This window comes from Mustela nivalis (genome assembly GCF_964662115.1).
Source record: "Mustela nivalis genome assembly, chromosome: 2".
In the NCBI taxonomy this organism is placed as follows: domain Eukaryota; kingdom Metazoa; phylum Chordata; class Mammalia; order Carnivora; family Mustelidae; genus Mustela; species Mustela nivalis.
The window spans coordinates 47,733,049-47,753,238 of NC_139021.1; the positions used below are offsets into that span (position 1 = coordinate 47,733,049).

The following is a 20,190-nucleotide window of genomic DNA, read 5'->3' on the forward strand; positions in this document are numbered from 1 at the left end:
GAAGCTATCATTTACCAAAGTCTAGTTTGAATTTGGATTTTAATTTCTATTCCCACGTTTACTAAGTGGCAGATAGTGATTAAGAGTGTACATTCTGCAGCCAGACTGCCTAAACGCGAATTCGGGCTCCACTTGACTACTACATTCAACTTTTGGCAAGCTTCTTTACCTCACAAGTACTTCAGTTTTTAAATCTATAAAATGAATTCAAACCTACCATCTTATGAGTTAATAAGTTAATACTGACAAAGTGCTAAGAAAAGTACTTAGCACACAATAAACAAACTACATATTGGGGATTTCTTTTAACAATTTTTCTGAATTAAGTCATTCAGCGTATATATACAGACATGTTTTCAGGTAATGTGTTAAACAGCAGGAATACAGAAATCATCTGAGATACACTCTTTGCTCTCAGTGAGTTTATAATTTAGCAGTGGAAATAGACAAGGAAATCAGCAGCATTAAGCTCACTGACAGGGTTGTACAGAGGACTACAGAAGTACAGAAGAGGAGCATCTAAATCAGATTTGTTGGGAAGAGGTGAAGAAATGTCAGGAAAGGCTGCTGAGAGATGGTAACAGTAAGACAGGAAAAAAGAGAAAACTGTCCACTGTACAATATGGATTTTAGTAGGCATTTTTTAGGGCAATTTTAACAGAGTGGTAGGACCAAAAGCCAATGGCTTAAGAAACCTCTATTTAGATGTTTAACTGTAAAAGAAAAAAAAAGATACAGAGTTAAAGTGAGGTATTCATAGGTTTGTTTTTGATGGAAGATGGAAGAGACTTGAACATATTTTCAGATAGGAAGAAGCTGAAGTCACAGAACAAATGACAAGAGCTCTGAGAAGGCAGGGCTGTTGAGATTTAACAGAGGTATACACATAAATAGCCTGCACTGAGGCTAGACAGAGAAAAGAAACGGGTGAGAATGAAAATTATCTCCACAAGTGTCTGAGAAGAAAGTTAAGGAGGTTTTACCTACCAGCTTCCTCACTGAGGGAGGCAATCTTTGAGACACTAGGAATACAATACATTACCTGTTATAATAGCATATGGCTAGATAAGACAAAACAGCAGAGACTTGGGTCCAGGGGAGTATCAGTAACAATCCCAGACATGCGAATTTTTTTCCATTTCATTTTTAATAGTTCGTATTTAGAACTAGTCCTGCGTCAGAATCCTTGCTCAGCAAGGAGCTTCCTACTCCCTCTGCCTGACACTCCCCCTGCTTGTGCTTGTGTACAGTCTCTCTGACAAATAAATAAATAAAATCGAAGCAATGACACTAATTATTGGAGCCATTTAGAGCACAGGTTCCAGAAGAGAACAGGGCATACTCTAGCTACTATCGAACTACTCCTTGTTATTTAAATGCATCATGTATATATATGCTTTCTGCCATCTTCATCCATTAAAATTCAGCTACAGAAAATAAGGTAATTGGTATTCTCCAGAAAAACTCTTTACCCCAAACTCATTAATGACACATATTTCTAATCTACTACCAGTTTTCCCCAACCTGGTTGCATGAAGAATCATCTGGGGAACTCTGCTGGTAGTTTGAGGTGATTCTCACAGAAACATTTGGGTACTCTCAACCCTGATCTACATAATTTCTAATCATGATTCAGCTCAAGTATAATCTCTCCAATTTTTGACTAGTTAGCTGCTACATGTTTCACAGCACTGTAACCATGTTTATTTCTTTATCTCCTTTATTACACAATAAATTTCTTTATTACAACTCACCTGTATAATTCCAGCCCCAGCCTGGTACTCAACCCTTACTAAAACACTCAATAAATGTATGTTCAATGAAGAATCACAATTATAAAAAATTAACCCTATAGAATTGGTTAGGGTGGTTAGACTTAAAAAAAACCCAAAAACCAAAAAACCCACATAGCACAAAACTAAAACTTTAACATTCTATAAAGAAAAATCCTGTGGGCGCCTGGGTGGCTCAGTGGGTTAAGCCGCTGCCTTCCGCTCATGTCATGATCTCAGGGTCCTGGGATGGAGTCCCGCATTGGGCTCTCTGCTCAGCAGGGAGCCTGCTTCCCTTCCTCTCTCTCTGCCTGCCTCTCTGCCTACTTGTGATCTTTCTCTGTCAAATAAATAAATAAAAATCTTAAAAAAAAAAAAAGAAAAAGAAAAAGAAAAATCCTGTAAGACCTTATAAACCACCTATACCCTATCCCATCTTTGCCCTTCTAATTCTGGGCTTGTCTAAGTCCATGTCCACCTTACCAATGTGATTTCATTGCCACAACCCACAATAGCAGCACAATATAAAAATATCCAATACAAAAATAAAGCATAAATGTTACCTAAAATACCCATTTGATTTATTAAATACTTAAACATCCAAATGTATAAAAACAAGAGAAAGCTCAACTTTCAGGTTTAAACTTGAAAACTTCTAGCCCTAACATGCAAAATAATTCAGAAGTCATATGCTAATGCCCAAATTATATACCAGTTAGACCCTAAAAGTCTACGGAGATGTTTGCTTAGAACACAGTACAAATTTTCTCACAGAAATTTTATAAATGGTGGTAAAATAAGACCAAGCCACAAAAGCCTACCAGACCCATAATAGATGAACCACTTGTACTGTACAAGGAAACCTATTGTTCCACAGAGATGTTTCTGAGGTTCCACAAACACTTATTTGTGTGTATATGCACCATCACTGCAAAAATTCCAAAATAAATTTCTGACACTGAAAAAGTACTGAGAGCATTTTGCGTAGTGCCTGGCACACAGTAAAAACAAAAAATTACAGCTATTTTTATCCAGAATCCTTGTTTTCTACCTTTTGTGTTCCTCAAAACAGCTTTATTTTTCTTACTGCATCTGCATTCTAGATCGTAAATTCCAAGAGTGCAGGACAAATCTTCACCATTGTATCTACCCTCCCTACCAAAAAGCCTGCAACACAAAAGTGTTTAATACTTGCTTGCTAATGAAGGTTAATTAGTATCAACCAAACCTCAAAAACAACTGAATAACCTCAGGGTTAAAATGAAATAGCCTTATTTAGTTTTTAGGTACACTTTTAAGTGAACTACTGAACTTCTCGATTTATTTTTTCACCTTTAATATTATTATCAAAGTGAAAAAAAAGTGTAAACATTCATGTTGAAAATATTCCTCTAGGGGCGCCTGGGTGGCTCAGTGGGTTAAAGCCCCTGCTTTAACCTCTGCTTTTTCCATCCTGGGATGGAGCCCTGCATCAGGCTCTCTGTCAACAGGGAGCTTGCTTGCTTCCCTTCCTCTCTCTCTGCCTGCCTCTCTGCCTACTTTGTGATCTCTGTCAAATAAATAAATAAAATCTTTAAAAAAAAAAGAAAGAAAGAAAGAAAGAAAATATTCCTCTAAGAGTAACCAGCTTAGAAAAGTACTGCTCAAGGCAACCGTCTCACTAAATGGCACAGTGAGACAGGCCACCTAAATTTCTCTGGGGTTTGGTAATCCTATTAAATGATAGAGCACAAAACATATTGAGATTTTTCCAGCTTACAAATGCTTATCTAAAAACACTGCATATTTCATGAAAACATAAGAGTAAAGTCATCCATAATCTTTGCACCAAACCAACCCACAAGTGTTTCCATTTTTAAAATAGTATTATTTTCCTCCAAAAACCTTTTTTTTTTTTTTACAAAGTTACAATCCAAGTATACAAATCATTTGTTTTCTACTCCCCACCCCATTTATAGTAAGAACTGCCTATTACAAACTTGATTGAACCCTTGGCCAACTTCAGAGAAAGCTTATGATCGTTAAAAGTGTTGCTACTTTTCTAGAAGGCCACAAGATGGGGATATTGTTCCATAAAATGCACCTTTAAAAAATATATAATTAAATGCATTATACCAACTTCCCCAAAAATGAAATTAACAGTTTTCCTCTACTGGGAGTAAGAAATATAAAAAATCTTTGTACTTTGTTTACTATAAAACAATAGTGTGGACAAAAACATTCATGAAGTTTAGCAGGAATTATTCTAATTAAGCTGAAGAGTTATGGTCCTTAAAAATAAAACAAAAACAGAGGACTCTGGCACGATTTCTGTAACTTTTATCACATCAATCCTTCTGTCTCTCCTTGCTCTATCCTCTTCCTCCTCAGGTCATAATAAAAAAATGAAACACATTTTGCTTATGCATTTACTAAATTTATTTTTCATAATTATTCTTAGTTTCAGGAGATGATTCTTATTTTTCTGTTTTAAAAGAATTGACATCAATATTTATTTACATCAACAAAGGAAAATTACACCAGAATGTTATCAGTAATGAGAATGAGACAGTTTTTCTAAAATGTGTTATTATTTCTCAGTTTCTCATAATATGCAAATTATGTTTACAACAGCAAAATACCAAAACTTTTCCAACACAACATTTTTGTATTTGGTCATTTTTTCCCCCATGTCTTAGTGGATATCAACAGAAAACATCTCCCACTCCTGTGCTGCTTTATTCAATTAACAAAATAAAATTAAAGTAACACTGAGCCATCTTAAAACTAAAGTTCCACGCTCACAGAATCAACGTTCAGTAATAAAAAGAGCTGTGTAAACACTCACTAAGCAGAAGTCTAAGATGAGAGTATAATTACCTGGGGCCATCTGCACTACATGAGTGTCTCAGTGAGGCAGAAATATAGCCAGTCTTAAACCTGGAATCTGAATCAGGTCTTTGAGTCCAAAACTAGTAAGAATACCATAACCATCTATCTGACTCCTATTATTTATCAAAATAATATATTCATAATTTATCAAAATATTTATCAAAAATTTTACCAAAAAACCCATCTCTAATATTTTCAATTATCCTAGAGTCAATTATCCCTACTGACAAATGAAGAAAATTAGGTTTTAAGAATTTGAGTAAATTGCTGAGGGCCATAAAACCAGTGAAAGGATTTTGAACCCAGATCTCCTGGGCCCAAAGCCAATGATCTTTTTACTATTTTTTAACTACAAAAACAGAATATAAAAAACAAAATGCTAAGCTAAACCTATGCCTTGAACTGAGCATTTTACTGTATCAATCTGACAGTACTATTCTCTTATGTTAATCACTTAAACAACTTCATAATAGGATGATTTGTGGGGTTTTTAAGTTAGTCATTAAAAATGCTTTTCCTAAAAATTGACAAAGAACAAGTAATCTAAAAAAGATAATGTATAAAACATAAACATTCTAACAATTAAAGAGGTAAGCTGTTGGGATCATGATTCATAAATTCTGGGAAAAACATCCAAGGTACATAACATTCTTACTTTTGCAAGGATCAAACTTAATGTAATTATATTATGTACAATCTCAGATTTCAAAATGACACAAACATTTCCATAAATAATTGGTTGGTTGTTTCAAAGCATGGTATTTTAATAGCATTAATACTTGCTTTCCAGACTTGTTTCCTTTGAATCCAGTAATTTTTTAACATTTGGTATTCTTCAAATACACAGTATTTGCTACATCTCATGAGAGTTTAGAGTCGAAGCTGAGAGGCAATTAAAAAAGACTTACTCAGGGACCCAAAGCTTCTCAATGTCAGGCCAAACCCAGGCCAGCTGATGAGGCTCGTGTTCTGCACTGCATTGCTCACTAGGATATTATGACGCAAAGTTCATGCCAAAATATTTCCTGATTGTTTTTTAATACATGAAAGATTCTAATCTACTAACACTTAACTAGCCATGGAAATTTGCAAATTCTTCAATTCCAAATTCCTAGTGTGAGAAGAGCATCTTGGAGTAATGTAATACAGAGAATATCTTTTAGGGGCAGACAGACCTAGGTCCAAACTTCAACTCTACGATTTGTTTATAATTAACCTGAGTCTCAGTTTTCTTTTCTGTAAAATGAGGATACAGAAATCAATTTTGGGAAGGGGAAAGGAAGTGTTAATATTAACTCTAGGAAACTAGAACTGTTTCTAAAATCTGGAATATAGAGGTGTGCAATGGGTATTCATTTCCTAACACCATCCCATCACCACCATCATTCTAGTCACACTCTCAATACTCTGAAGCAGAAGAACTCCAGTATTTTTCTACCTTCCTTCCACAATTGTAGAGGAGAGCAGATTAAGACAGACAGTTGTTAAGAAAGGCTGGTTTCAGTCACATGGCCATGCTGCAAAATGCTACGTAGCAACCCCTCCCCATACCTGCAGTAAGGATCAGATCAAAATATCACTTGAGAATATAGTACTGCTAAATGTTTTGTTATAAATACACACAACTTCCGGTTTTTAAAGCTACAAGTAACTGATACACAATGTTAGTTTACTACTCACAAATATTCTTCCTAAGAAGTTAAGCAGACTGCTAAATACAAACTTTCACAACATATCCCCACTCTTAAGAGAAAAATATCAGAATCCAAAATACCCAGAACTGTCCAAAATAAGAAAATCAACTGAACAACTAAAACTTTACTCCTAGAATAATGTAATTCTTCTCAGGTTTAAAATATGGTAAAAATACAGGACCAGTCATCTATCCACAAATCCAAAACCCAGAAAGCTATAAAAACATAAAGTTACTTCATAACTCATTTGGAGGCATAAAGTAAACTGACCTGGACCACTTAACAGCAAAATCTGACTGATGTGTAGCTTTTTATTGCCTTATTTATCTACACTTTAACATCTGCCAAAGACAATACAGAGTGCTGCCAGAGAGTTCACTGGGGGTTTACCCAACATAATATATGGAGTGCTTTACCTTTCTAAATTAAAAAAAATAAAATAAATTCTGAAACCCATTTCATTGTATTGTGAACACATCCCAGTGAATATTCATTTAATTCTAAGTGCTAGGTTTAAGTCACACAATAAATCTATCAATTAGGTATTAGTACTACTACTTTACATATGAATAGCTAGTTTACATATTATTAAACTAGGGCTTAATCCAAGGTTAATCTAACCAAGATCACTTAGCCAACAAAGAATGTTGAAAACTCGGGACGCCTAGGTGGCTCAGTGGGTTACTCCTCTACCTTCGGCTCAGGTCATGATCTCAGGGTTCTGGGATCGAGTCCTGAATGGGGTTCTCAGCGGGGAGCCTGCTTCCCATCTCTTTCTGCCTGTCTACTTGTGATCTCTCTCTCTGACAAATAAATAAATAAAATCTTAAAAAAAAAAAAGAAGAATGTGAGAACTCAAATTTAAGTACATCTCACTTTAAGGCCTAAAGCAATTAAAAAGCCAACATTTTAGAGGAAAATTAAATCACAAAGAAAGTTTAAGTTACAATTACCAAAACTTTTAACTTAGAACAATGAAATTCCTGAGTATAATGTGCACTTTCCATCCTGGGTATTTAAATCTAAACACTGACACCTTATTTAACAGCTCACAGGACAAAGAGAGATTAGTTTATTGTTGTTTCTCCTCCCCAAAGCACTAGCCACAAAGTCAGTGAAAACAAACCCAAAAGCAATATGCTCTTCAAATGCCAACTAATCCTTTCCAGTCAAATTTAGAAAGAATCATGGATCTGGTATGTTTGGTGTGTTTGGTTTGTTTGTTTGTTTTTTTACCATTTTTATCACAATATACTAAACACAATACAAATATAATTGATACAAACATAGGTAAAGTTTTTCCAGGATAGCTCAAACATAAGGATCTGCTGTTTCACTCTCAGATATGGTCACGGGACTGAGAAAGGCTTAAGTGACATAGACCCAGGCTGTCACCATCACTGCTCTAAGCAAGTTAGAGAAAACAAGCATCAACTTTTTTTCCTGGTTGATCAATTTAAAATTTAAGATTTAAAATTTAAATTTTTTCTCACAATGTTTTTCATAAGTCAATGCCCTTAAACTAAGCAATGGCTTTTTCCCCACAAGAGATAGATTATGGCCCCCAGCAAACCTACTTTCTACCCAAAAGACCAAATTCTAAAGTAGATACATTTTAATGAGAATCTGTTTTGAGTAGATTATTTAGCTAAGTGAAAAAGCAATCAGATTATTTGATAATCACAGTATCTAATTTAACTGTTTCGGCAGACTTTTTTTTAGAAGAGTATCTTTACTCAAAAGAGTATTTTCTTTTGAAGAAGCATGGGGAAATTTTCTTGAACAAGGAAGCCTGATGGATGCCTCTTGCAGGATTACTTCTGCCTACTTCTTATATAATCACTCTGTATCAGGTTTCTATAGTTTGTTTGGATCAAGTCCTTGGCAATTATCTTAAGCCTCTTTAAACATTTGAAAGGTTCAGATGTTAAGCTCCCTTTGTTTACACTATACATGTGTGTTTACAGAACACTGTAGCTCAAAAAATGGACTGGGAGAACACTAGAACCCCAAATTACTGATTCGGTTTCCAACAGCAGTTCTCAAACTAGTATGTATAAAATCATCTGAGGTATTTGTTAAAAATGAAGACTCCTGAGCTACACTATCAAGGACTATACCAGTTCTCAAACATTCAGGCATCTTGCTTTTTAACAAATATCCCAGATGACTGTGATGCAGAAACTGCACACTGAAAAACTGTTCTATACTGTAATTCATACAGTGATGGTGTTAACAAATTCTAGATCCCAACTGCACAGCCAAACCATTACTAGCTGACAGACTACCAGCCACGTTGAGTCAGTATCCTTCTCAGATTGATTCCTAACGTTTTAGCACCCATTTTTTAGGTTAAGAGGTGAAGTTAGAGATGCAGCTCTGACAATGCCAAAGTTAAGTTACAACTATCTCTGACTGAAATGAGTGGCTCACAGAAAAAGTGGATTACTCGTTTGAATTTTAACTTATTAATAATAATGAAAAGCTGTAAGAATGATCTAAGAGCTGCTTACATCCCAAGGACCTGCCTTCCTGCTTTACAAACATTATTTCAATTAATCCTTACAAAAATTCAGAAAGAAAAATATTCTCTACATTTTACAGAAGAAACTGAAGTAATACTGTGTTTAAGCAGCATGGACAAGCTCTGCCTGACTTTAAAGCTACAGCACTTAACACATGCCAGGATGCCTTTAGTTCTAGAACTTTTAGAGTACAGTGATCTAGTTTATTACCTCTATGGTAAAGTATGTCCGGGGCCAGAGAATCCTACTTCAAGTCAGGAATCAACAGTTTGTTTCTACCCATTTTATTTAATCATAATTATGGGTTTACTAGACAGCTATCAAAAGAACTTAGTTAAATTAAAAGAAAAAGTTATTACACCTACAATTCTGTTAATGCTAGTACATTTTTAAACTACTCTGTAACTACCATATAACTTGGGGCAGGGAAGAGTCATAAAGAAACACCTTAAGGTAATTCTATCTGTCCCCTTCCTTGTGCCCCAGCCTTTCCTATTTATATAAATCGTGTTCCTCAGTACATCCAATTACCAAACTCCTCCCCACAACAGCACACATATTATTTCCAGAAATTTGCAAAGATATTTGTACTAGAATGCAGGGGTTCATTGCTAAGTTATATATGAAATGCTTCAAATCTACCTAAATTCTTTAAATGAAATATATTAATCTATTATTCCACTCAGAAGCTATAATGTAATAATAATGTAACATTCATTTCTTCATTCCAGTTAGCCATAACATTATACAGTACATAACTTCGGTTGGGGGGGGCACTACTGAGACTAAGATAAACTGATCAAGTGATTAGGATAAAGTGAGAGAAACCCAGCTAAGCAATCAATGAATCTACCTGTTCCTGGTAAGGATGAGCATTATGTTATGCCTCACATTTCCCTAAGGACAGAGAAGTTACATCCCATTCTCCACAAGAGTCTTCTTTCCACTATGACTCCTCTCCAAGGAAGAGTGGCTCATACTAACCTCTTTCTAAGACACTGCAAACAGAAAATAGTATTTGTGAGGCACTAGGTTGCTCAAGGGTTGTCAAGGCCAGAGTGACTGGCCAAGGAGCTCTGCTATCCTAAGTGTCACATAATCATAAGGACAAGGGGGATGGGCCTCTGCCCACCCACAGCCCACTCTGCACAGAGTGCTGACTGCAGTATTTGTCTCATTCAATCTGTGAGACTTGGATAAATCACTACTACAGAGCAGCCCGAAGTGTGGGCCCTGCAATTTTTTTAGACCCCAATGCCCTCAAGCAGGTCAAGTCAATCCTGCCCCATTATGGTAGCATATAAGGTTAAACCCAGAGGTCCAAAATTTTCTTTTCTACCCAACGAGACAGTGCCAGCTACTTCCAACTATGTAATAAGCCAAATATGCTATTATTTGAATTTCAGACTCCACTTTCCCTCTGACAAGCCTAGGCTCAAAGTACCAAAAGTACTAGGCAGCTTAAAATCTCAGCTTCATGAAGTTTTCTAGGTGCCCCATTTTTGGTGTAATACAGGTGTTTGGGTTAATCTTCAGATTCTCATACTTCTCTAGTCCTTTTCTCTTGAATATGGAATGAACCGCTTTCACCAACAGAATGTGGCAAAAATGATGCTGTGCCCAAAAAAGGCCTGGTTGCTTTTTTTTTTGCCCTGTTGAGTCCTAAGCCACATGCAAGGCCAGCAACACTGCTGGAAAGGCCACTTAGGAGGAAGGACCCTGAAACTCTAAGAAATATGGAGTAAGAGAAAAAAAGAGAGAAGACCAGCTCCCAGCTGAACTATAGCTGAAAGCAGCCTTTAGAGTGACCACCAGCAAAACCCAAACTGCTCCAATTAGTCCAGCCTAGGAGAGCAGAACTATAAGCAAATAAGACAGTTGTTTTAAGTCACTTACTTTTAGGTTGTTACACAGCAATAAATGACCAAAACAATGTTTACCTGGTTCCTTTTGCTTAATTTGTTCAAAACTCATAGAAAAGGAGAGATTTAAGTAATTACAACTCCAAACATTCATACAAACTCAGAAGATAAAAGTCTTATGCCTTTTTAAATGTTAGTGACCATACCAAACTCTTGAGTTTCATAGGACAGGCTTCATGTTTGTCCTCTCAGCACTGTACCCCAGCACCCAGCACAATACCTGGCATGTAACAGGCACAGCAGGCGGTGTTATGAACAAACAATAGGTTTAAGGAATGTCAAGACAAATGTTAGTCCTCCTTATAACTTAGGAGTTATCTGGCATATGGTTTTACACAATATGTTCCGAAATTGTTTAATCATGTGTATACTAAGAGTTTTGTAATGGCAAAATATTTTTTTAATAATAAAGCTCTTTATGTAATAGTAAAAATCATGAAATACCATGATACAAACTTTTGGAAATCACATCCTGATTAAATGTTCCAAAAATACCAATTTCCATTGAGTAGGCTTTTATAAGCAGATTTTCAGAAGGAAATTAAAACTTACATTTCACCCATGTACTTTTTCAGATAAGAAATCAACTTCTGTTCTTTTCTTGATGGGAGGATAACTAATTTGTGATAAATGCTTAAAATTTCAAAATTATCCACCAATAGCCACTGTAATGAGGTTACCATTTTAACACACTCCTCATATATCACCTTCAGTTAAATTCCCATTGTAGATGAAGTGTTAGCAAAAAAAAAAAATTTACTGACCTAGGAACAAAAATATGGGTTTTACTTCTAGTTCTAATTTTAGCCACTTACTAGTCATATACTTGGAAATTTTTTCCAACTTCTTTGAGCATCAGTATATTCATCTAAAAAGCAATGATTATCTCCTGACATACCTACTTCTCAGCTATCATGAGAATCAGATGAGAAAGTCTATACAGCCATTATGGAAAAATGTCAAATGCCATACAAATATAAGATATGATATTCTTCTTAATGTCAGCAATGAGTAGAAAAATCATTTGTGTATGTGCTTTTGGTAGACATTTTTCTACCATTAAGTATTACCAACTAGTTCCTTCAACACTACTATACAGGCCAATTTATTGGTTTTTCCACTACTTGTTATTACATCACATTTTTATAGAAAGAGTAAAAAGACCCCAGTCTTTCTAATAATTATGGAATCAAAGTTTTTAGAGCTATAAAAGATACTAAGTAATAACTTGCTCAAGTTCCCTACTAGGAAGATAATCTTATAGGTGGAGAAAAGTCAATTATTTACTAATCAAATTATGCTTTAATCCCTTAATCCAATGAAGAAAAGCAGTGACTAGGACCCTGTACTTCATTTCTTTTATGAAGTTTCCATGTTTATTTGATAAGGCTTCATAAATGAAGTCAAAGGATGGCTCTTAAGTAAGGCATATATGAATACAAAAAATACAATAAAGATAAAAATGTTTAAGATTTCTTATTTCACTTTTCCCCCTTCCCCCAAACCCAAACTAAGATACAAAGGAAATAAATATAGTTATTGCTATATGCTCTCCACACACCCAATTCATGTCTCCTCTCACCAGCTCTCCTGCATATGGAAAACAAGAAGGGTATAGAAAGTCCATTGAAAATCAAAGACCCAGGAATCACAAAATGTGAAAACTGAAAGGAACCTCCAGGAAAATTCAGTCTTACTGATGAGGTCACTTAAAGTCAATAACTATAGATAACAGATGTTAAATCATATACCTTCTTATAAAAAAAAAAACAATCATTGTCAATTAGCTCTTAATTCCACTTTACCCACTTGCTAACTGAAATACTTAGGGCAAATCATTTAACTTCTTGGTCTAGTTTGTTATATAATAGCAAATAATGTACCATTGTCAAAATTCTTTGTAAACTGTATACCACAGCACAAATGTAAAGAGATACTGTATCTAAGTGTATATAAGGTATGTCTCTACAGTAGGGGACATCAGCAAATGGAAGAATTTGAAGATTCTATTTTTTTAAAAAGCCTCCAATAATTCTGAGACCTGCTCTTAGCCCAACCCACTGACTCACAGGTTCATGAGCGAGCTTCAAGAGGGTTCATGGACTTTCCTAAAATTACATCCAGAAAGCATAGGTGCATATGGAAATTTTCCAGGCCAGATTTTTTTTTAGTTTCACCAAAAATTAGTAAACACCAAAAGGCTAAAAACTACTACTGTAAAGTAACACTGATGTGCCAAAGATAAAGCTTCCACTGATATTGCTCAAAATGGTACCATTCTTTTTTTACACCCAAGGGTTTTTTGTTTTTTTGTTTTTAAAGACTTTATTTGACAGGCAGAGATCACAAGTAGACCAGGTGGAGAGAGAGGAAGGGAAGCAGGCTCCCCACTGAGCAGAGCAGATGTGGGGCTCAGATCCCAGGACCCTGGGATCATGACCTGAGCTGAAGGCAGAGGCTTTAACCCACTGAGCCACTCAGGCGCCCCAAAATGGTACCATTCTTTTCCCAACCTGGATCAGAATCTCAGTTATTTTTACTTTCTTCATTTTCTCTCTCATCATCAAATTCTCTCCATTCAATTTCCTTCCTCCTTTCTATTCCTAGTATTATAGCCACAGTTCCAACCCTCATTACTTTTGACCACAGCAATCAAGAAGTCTTTCTGAGGGCACCTGGGTGGCTCAGTGGGTTAAAGCCTCTGCCTTCAGCTCAGGTCATGATCCCGGGGTCCTGGGATAGAGCCCCACATCGGGCTCTCTGCTAGGTGGGGAGCCTGCTTCCTCCTCTCTCTCTGCCTGCCTCTCTGCCTACTTGTGATCTCTGTCTGTCAAATAAATAAAAATCTTTAAAAAAAAAAATCTTTCTGCCTCCAGATTTCTACTTCAATTCACATCACACATTGCTGCCAAATTAATCCTCTGAAAACAAAAAAGTTTAATAAGTCACAACTCAAAAATCATCTGTAAAACCCCCAACACCTACTAAATCCAAGATCATTAGCCGGGCATTAAAAGCAATCATAAACTCGTTCAAACTTCAAGTTTTATCATCCTTTGTTAGTACAAATACTTTTTGTTTCATCCGAGTATAATACTTGCCTCTCCCCAAATGTATAAACTGTGCGCTCTAATCTCTTAGTCCCTTATCTTTGCTTGCATTACCGTTCTCAGCTTATAGAAAGTCACGGTCATCCTTCAAAACAAAGGTTTGTAAGCCAGCAGCTCTCTGAATCCCTTCTTACCTCCCCTTGCCAAGTAAGATGGGAGCTCTACCCCTTCTGAATTTGAATTCTATATGAAACTTAACTATGTATTAAAAGATAAATAAGCCATTTGTGTATAGTCCTACCTAACTATTCTGGGAAGGCAGAAACTGCTATAATCCTTAATATTCCCCCAAACACCTCACACAGTCATGCAGTAGATGCTTAATAATTGTGAAAGGAAGTAAAAGATATTTCAGCCTTTGTGGGGTAAACAGCAAAGATTACGATCGCTCTGAAGGCAGAGAATTTCTTTGCGACAACGTCTATCATCCCAGGCTTCCAAAAAAACATAACCCTTACTTACTGCTTTTTAATTCCTGGTATTGGATGTTTTATAAACAGTTTTGCATTTTAAGGGAAGAACTATTTGAAAACCTTAATAAGCTACATACCAAATAACTAGTCTACATACTTTACACTTCTCAATTTGAGTAGCTCCAAACACTTGGCTACTAAGTTTTCAGCTTATGAAAAGTGATTAATTTGCAGTCACAGCTAATTATCTGCTTTATGGTCAAAAACAAATCACATGAATAAAAGAATGCCTTTATTTTTTCAAAAGGAGCATTTTGCTTGTATAGTACACAGAGCCTTACTTAGCGAGACAGGTAAAGTGGATTTATACATATGGATGAATTCTTGCACAAACCCGCATGCAGTGTACACCAGCCACTTCAGGTAAATACCAAAGGGGGCAAAAAGCTAACTTTGGACATTATTCTTTCCCACTATTAACAGTAGCTTTTTAAAGCAGAAACTCAAATCTCTTTGCACATAAGCCTACACAAAAAGATAAAAACTTACCAAGCAGAAAAAGAAAGCCACATCGAGCCCCTGGAAAATATTTTAACCTGGAAGAGCAAGGATGTCAAAATAATAGATACTCGTCTTTGGTAAGGAAGGTTTCATGTAATTACAGGAGCATAGGACGCTCAACTCCAAACGATGGAGTAAAGAAAGGACTGATCATTTAAAGGCTGTAAAAACAATGGGCAAACTACAAAATCAAAACATTTTTTTTTTTTTAAAGATGAAAGAAGGTCCAAGTCACAGATGAGATAAAGACTAGTAAAAACTGCAAGGTCACTGGAACCTACCAGGTCACAAAGGTGGAGGTGGGGGTTGTGGCGGGGGTGGGGGGTGGTGACTGCAGAGTCAGTGAAGCAGGAGTGACAAAAACACGTCAGAAAAATACGTTCTAAGGCTGGGAGTCTTTGGTTTGGGACGGCGAAATTGCGGTGAAAGTCAGGGCACGGGCAGTTAAGTCCATACAGTGCTGTTTTTTGGAGAGGCGTTAGGGAAAGGAAGAGAAGGTAGACGGAACGCTAAGACCAGGCTAAGGAAGCTTGAGAACCGCGGCTGCAGAGTCACGGAAACACTTCGCTCCAGTATCATTAGCTCGGGCCTGTGTCAGGGCCAACTCGGGGCAAGACCCGTGACCCCACCCCAGAAAACTCCCGGCCCCTGGGCTGGAGAAGGCAGCCAGGGCGGCGCAGACCGTCCCCGACCCTCAGAGGGTCCCGCCCCGGGGCGGACCGTGCCGGGCTTACCCGCACCGCCGCTAAGGCTCTGGGCCGGCGCCCCCACCCCACCCGCGCCCCCCGCCCGCCGCCGCGGCGTCCTTACCCGGCGCGAAGCTGTCGGCTCCCGGCGGTCGGGCGGCCACAGCAGCGGCGCCTCCTCCAGCGGCGGGCGCCCTCACCCTTCCGCGCCCAAGATCGCCATCTCGCAGCAGGCGCGGCGGCGGCGGCGGCAGCAGCCACCCAGGCGTCGGCCCCGGCAGCCCAGGCCGCCTGCAGCCACTTGGAACCCGCTTGCCGCGCTCGGCGACACCCGACCCTCCCCCCACCCCCACCCCGGCCACGCGCCACCCCCAGCAGACCCCACACCTCCCTCCTCAGCAGCGCGCCGCGTGCTCCCGTCGACGGCGCCGCGCCGCGAGCGCGCGCCTCCCCGTCGGCCCCGCACCGCGCTCTGTGCCGCGGCCGCCTAAAACCAACTCCGGACGCGGAATCCGGCTTCCCGCGAGCATGCGCAGCGAGGGCGCCCCGATGATGCTTTTGGAAAACTCCGCTCCTCCGGGTCTTCGGAGCGGTCGAGGAGAGGTGGAGGGCCAGCCAATGGGAGAGGGGGGCGGGGCCAAAACCTGTGGAAGGGGCGGGGCCGCGGCTGAGATTTGGGAAGAGGCATTTCTAAGGCGGAGGTGGGTGCTGTTGACTTAACTTTCTGGTTCGGAGCAGAACGGGTGGATGACTTGACCGCGAGTAAAGTCCTCGGGCACTGGCGTTCTTTTCTTGAATGCTTTACAGCAAAATTAGGCTGTGAATAAATAGTCCTTAACCTGAGTATTTGACTTAGTACCCACTGCAAGAGTCAATAGTGCATTTAACAGATGGCCATGCCGGAAGACTTCCATTTTATTTCTATTAGTAATCAAAACGTTCACTCCCTCTACCCCTATATGAATACAATGCTAAAACTAATACTAAACAAGTACATGTGTCAGTGCAACAAGTCATATGGCAATACCATTAAAAAGGGTCTATTAGCCTCATTTATACAAACGAGTCAACTAGTCTTTAGAAGTATTTTTGGTTCTGTCTGTTGCTTTTAGAAGAAAGGCCACACTGCAGGTAGAAATCAGTGGTGACCACATTACTCACCAGATAACCTGGTCTTCTACTTCAGAAATGATAAACGCCATCAAGCACAGCTTTCTACAATTTTAGCCCAACTGCCTCACCCAAGCCCCACAAATTACCTACATCAACACCCAAGCTTAGTAGTTTTAATTCTCTCTCGAAGACTGGGTGTCCCTGCTCCTCTCCAAAGCGAACCTCTTTACTGTCCACTACCTCCCTCAGCACGATCATGTTTTAATTTTCTGTCTTAAAATTTTCCTTGACTTTAAAACCTTTCCATCCTAATTAAGCTCTTGAAAGAATTGCATACCAAGAACAGCATCAACACCCCATGAATAATTGTAAGATTCAATAAATAACTTTTTTTTTAAGATTTTATTTATTTATTTGAGAGGAAGAGTGACCGTGAGGGAGAGAAAAAGCATGAGCAGCAGCTGGGGGTGGTAGTGCTGGGGGCATGGAGCCGGTGGAGATGCAGGGATGGAGGGTGGAGAGGGTGGAAGAGGGGACAGGGAGTGGAAGGAAGCATAGGCAGAAGTACACTGCCCACCCAGCAGGGAGCTGGATGCTGGGCTCTGTCCCTGGACTCTAGAATCATGACCTGAACCAAAGGCAGACGCTTAACCTGAGCCACCCAGGTGTCCCGGAATAAATAACTCTTGAGTGAATGTAAGTTCTCTTACTCTCTGTTCCATCAATTTTTGCACTCAATTCAGACCAGGGTTCAATGCATACCATGTCCACTATGATTATTCTAAAATGCACATCTGAGTATGTCGCTTCCCTGCTTAAAATCTTTCACTGGTTCTTCCGAACTTTCAAGAGAAGGATTAACATGATCTTCAAGGCCACTTGACTCTTGCATGCTCAGTCCCTCCATCTTTCAGAACTGTTTTCAGAGTTCCCTGATTGTGTTCACTGATCTCTGTTTTAATGAATATTGTTTCCTCTAACCCTCTCCTCACTGTTTTGTTTGCCCCCTCCCTTTAAAAATGAATTCAAGAATCTCAAATAGAACACACACATACTCCGCAGAGATCTGCACGCTATCTCCAAAATGCCTACAGGCCTCCTTCCACTTCCGGCTCACTTTCAGGTCCTCTGAGTCCTCAGTTTCCCCGCAGTTCTGTTCCATTCAGAAGCTCCTAATAGTCACCTAGGCCCCTAAACTGACGGTCATTGTTGAGCCAGCTTTTCATTCTTAAATATTTCTTTGGTTTCGAATGAATACTGTTATAAATAACTATCTTTTTATTAAATCATTGTGTCCTTACATGTTACCTTGAGTTTAAATCCTTTAAAGTAATTAGAGGTGTGAACAATTTTAGCCCTTTCGAAACATATTGGCAAGCTGCCTTCCAGAAGGAACACAGGCTTCGGTATCACATTGCCTGGTATCAAAATGCAGCTCTGCCCCTCAGGAAGGCCACATTCAGACTTTCATGGGTCCCAGATTCCTTTACCTTTGTGGGCCTCTTCCTCCATAAAATAATATTAAAAATTATATTTATAACTACACTGATATAAAAACAAATACATTAATATTATACATGAAAACATTTTCTTCAGCCATTCCCTTCTGATTTTAAAAGAAATATAAAATTTTCATGGACCCTAAAAGTAAGGTAAGCCTGAGGTACTGAATTTACTAACTATTAGATAAGTCAGTTCTGCTGACCTATAAACTATGAGATTTGGCCAAATTCCTTAATCTGACAGTGCCTCAACCAGAAAATTGGTATAATGCTACCACATGATGTTGAAACAAAAAGCAAATGAATTGCTACAAATAAAATATCTAGAATTACGTGACACATAATAAATTACTGTTGTTATATTGTCATTAACAGTTTTCCTACAGCACTGTTTGAGAGTATGATTGTCCTTTACTGTGCCCAGGACATCATGGTATATTTTGATACGTACAAATATGGCATTCTACTGTTAGTCCATTGTTCATTTCCTTATTGGAGTAGTCAAAAAAGGCAACTTATATATAATATATTGATCCCAGATGAAATGATTGGCCTTTTCCATTTTTGTTGTCTTCTGTTATTTAATGCTTCACAAGTCCTTTCTCATTCTAAGATCATATCATTATCTGTCTTTATTTTTTTCTATTTATTTGGTGATTTCACCTTTTTCATTAAACAATTTAATCCTTTCAGATTCATTTGGAATGATGATCTATTTTTTATTTTCTCTAAGTAGTCTGTGATCTTCCTTAGCTTGTTTGTTAAAGAATCCTTCTCCACATATTCTAAAATATGTCTACATATTTATTCCTATTCCCTCCTTTAAAAAGTAGAGACTAATTCCCTCCCAAGTGAATGTAAGTTGTACTTAGTGACTTGCTTCAAATGTGTACAATATAGCAGAAGTGACAGACTGTCGCTTCCAAGAGAAGATCTTTAAAAGGTATTGTGGCTCCTCCCTACTCTCTCTCCGATCACTTGTTCTGGGGAAGGCAGTTACCATGTCATGAGGACATGTCAGATAACTTTATCAGATGCCCACATGGCAAGGAACAGAATATACTGCCAAATAACAGCAAGGATCTGAGCCTCCTGCCAATCTCCATGTGATTGAGTGATCTTGGAAGCAGTTTCTCCAGCCCCAGTCAGGCATTTAGATGATGCAGACATTTTGATTTCAACCCCATTAGAAAAGTTGAACCAGATCCCCCACCTAAGTCACTCGCAAATATCTTCCCCATAGTAACTAACTGTCAGATAATAAATGTTTATTGTTTTGATCCACCAAATTTGGGGGATAATTTGTTACACAGCAATAGTTAACAAATACACTAACCCAGTGGTTTTCAACTGGGGACAATTTTGCATGTCAGGGGACATTTGGTAATATTATAAGATATTTTTGATTGTCACAACTGATGGGGAGGTAGGGGCAGAGATTTCCATTGCCATCTTGTGGGTAGAAACCAGAGGGTGCGGCATTTCTTTCAGTGCATAAGACAGTACACACACACACACACACACACACACACACCCCACACACCCCTGCAGCAATGAAGAATTATCAGACTCAAATGGCAATATAGTGCCAAAGGTGAGAAACCTCACACTAACTTGTTTTCCCTGCACCTTAAAATTTCTCTTTCTCACATGTACTTATGAAAGAGGTGGGTTTGCTTCATATCCCTTGTTCATTTGGGTGCTGCTTTACCTTGTTTTATCCCCAGTCCTAGGGTTTCTGCTTTCTGCCACTGGATAATAATTTTACTTTTTCAAGAATTTGGTATAAATGAAATAATTTACTATGTACTTTTCTGTGTCTTGCTTCTTTAGTTAGGCATATTTTAGAGATTTGTTCATATTGTTGTGTGTAGCAATATTCCTTCTTTACTGTTTACTACTATTCTATTGTATGGATTTGCCAAATTTAAAAAAAAATTTTTTTAAGATTTATTTATTTATTTATTTGAGAGAGAGACAGTGAGAGAAATCATGAGTGAGGAGAAGGTCAGAGAGAGAAG

At 38.2% G+C, this 20,190-nt stretch overlaps 1 protein-coding gene across 5 annotated transcripts in view; it reads right to left on the bottom strand.

Annotated features, from left to right (window-relative positions):
* Window positions 1-15,889, bottom strand: part of WWP1 (WW domain containing E3 ubiquitin protein ligase 1) — a 113,294-nt gene extending 97,405 nt beyond the window's left edge. For 3 of the 5 annotated variants that reach the window (XM_082722607.1, XM_082722611.1, XM_082722608.1), the window contains exon 1: window positions 15,679-15,889. The gene's annotated coding sequence lies outside the window, so the exon portion shown is untranslated. The remainder of the gene's footprint in view (window positions 1-15,678) is intronic. The other 2 variants (XM_082722609.1, XM_082722606.1) reach the window with 1 other exon arrangement.
* Between the last annotated feature and the right edge of the window lie 4,301 nt (window positions 15,890-20,190).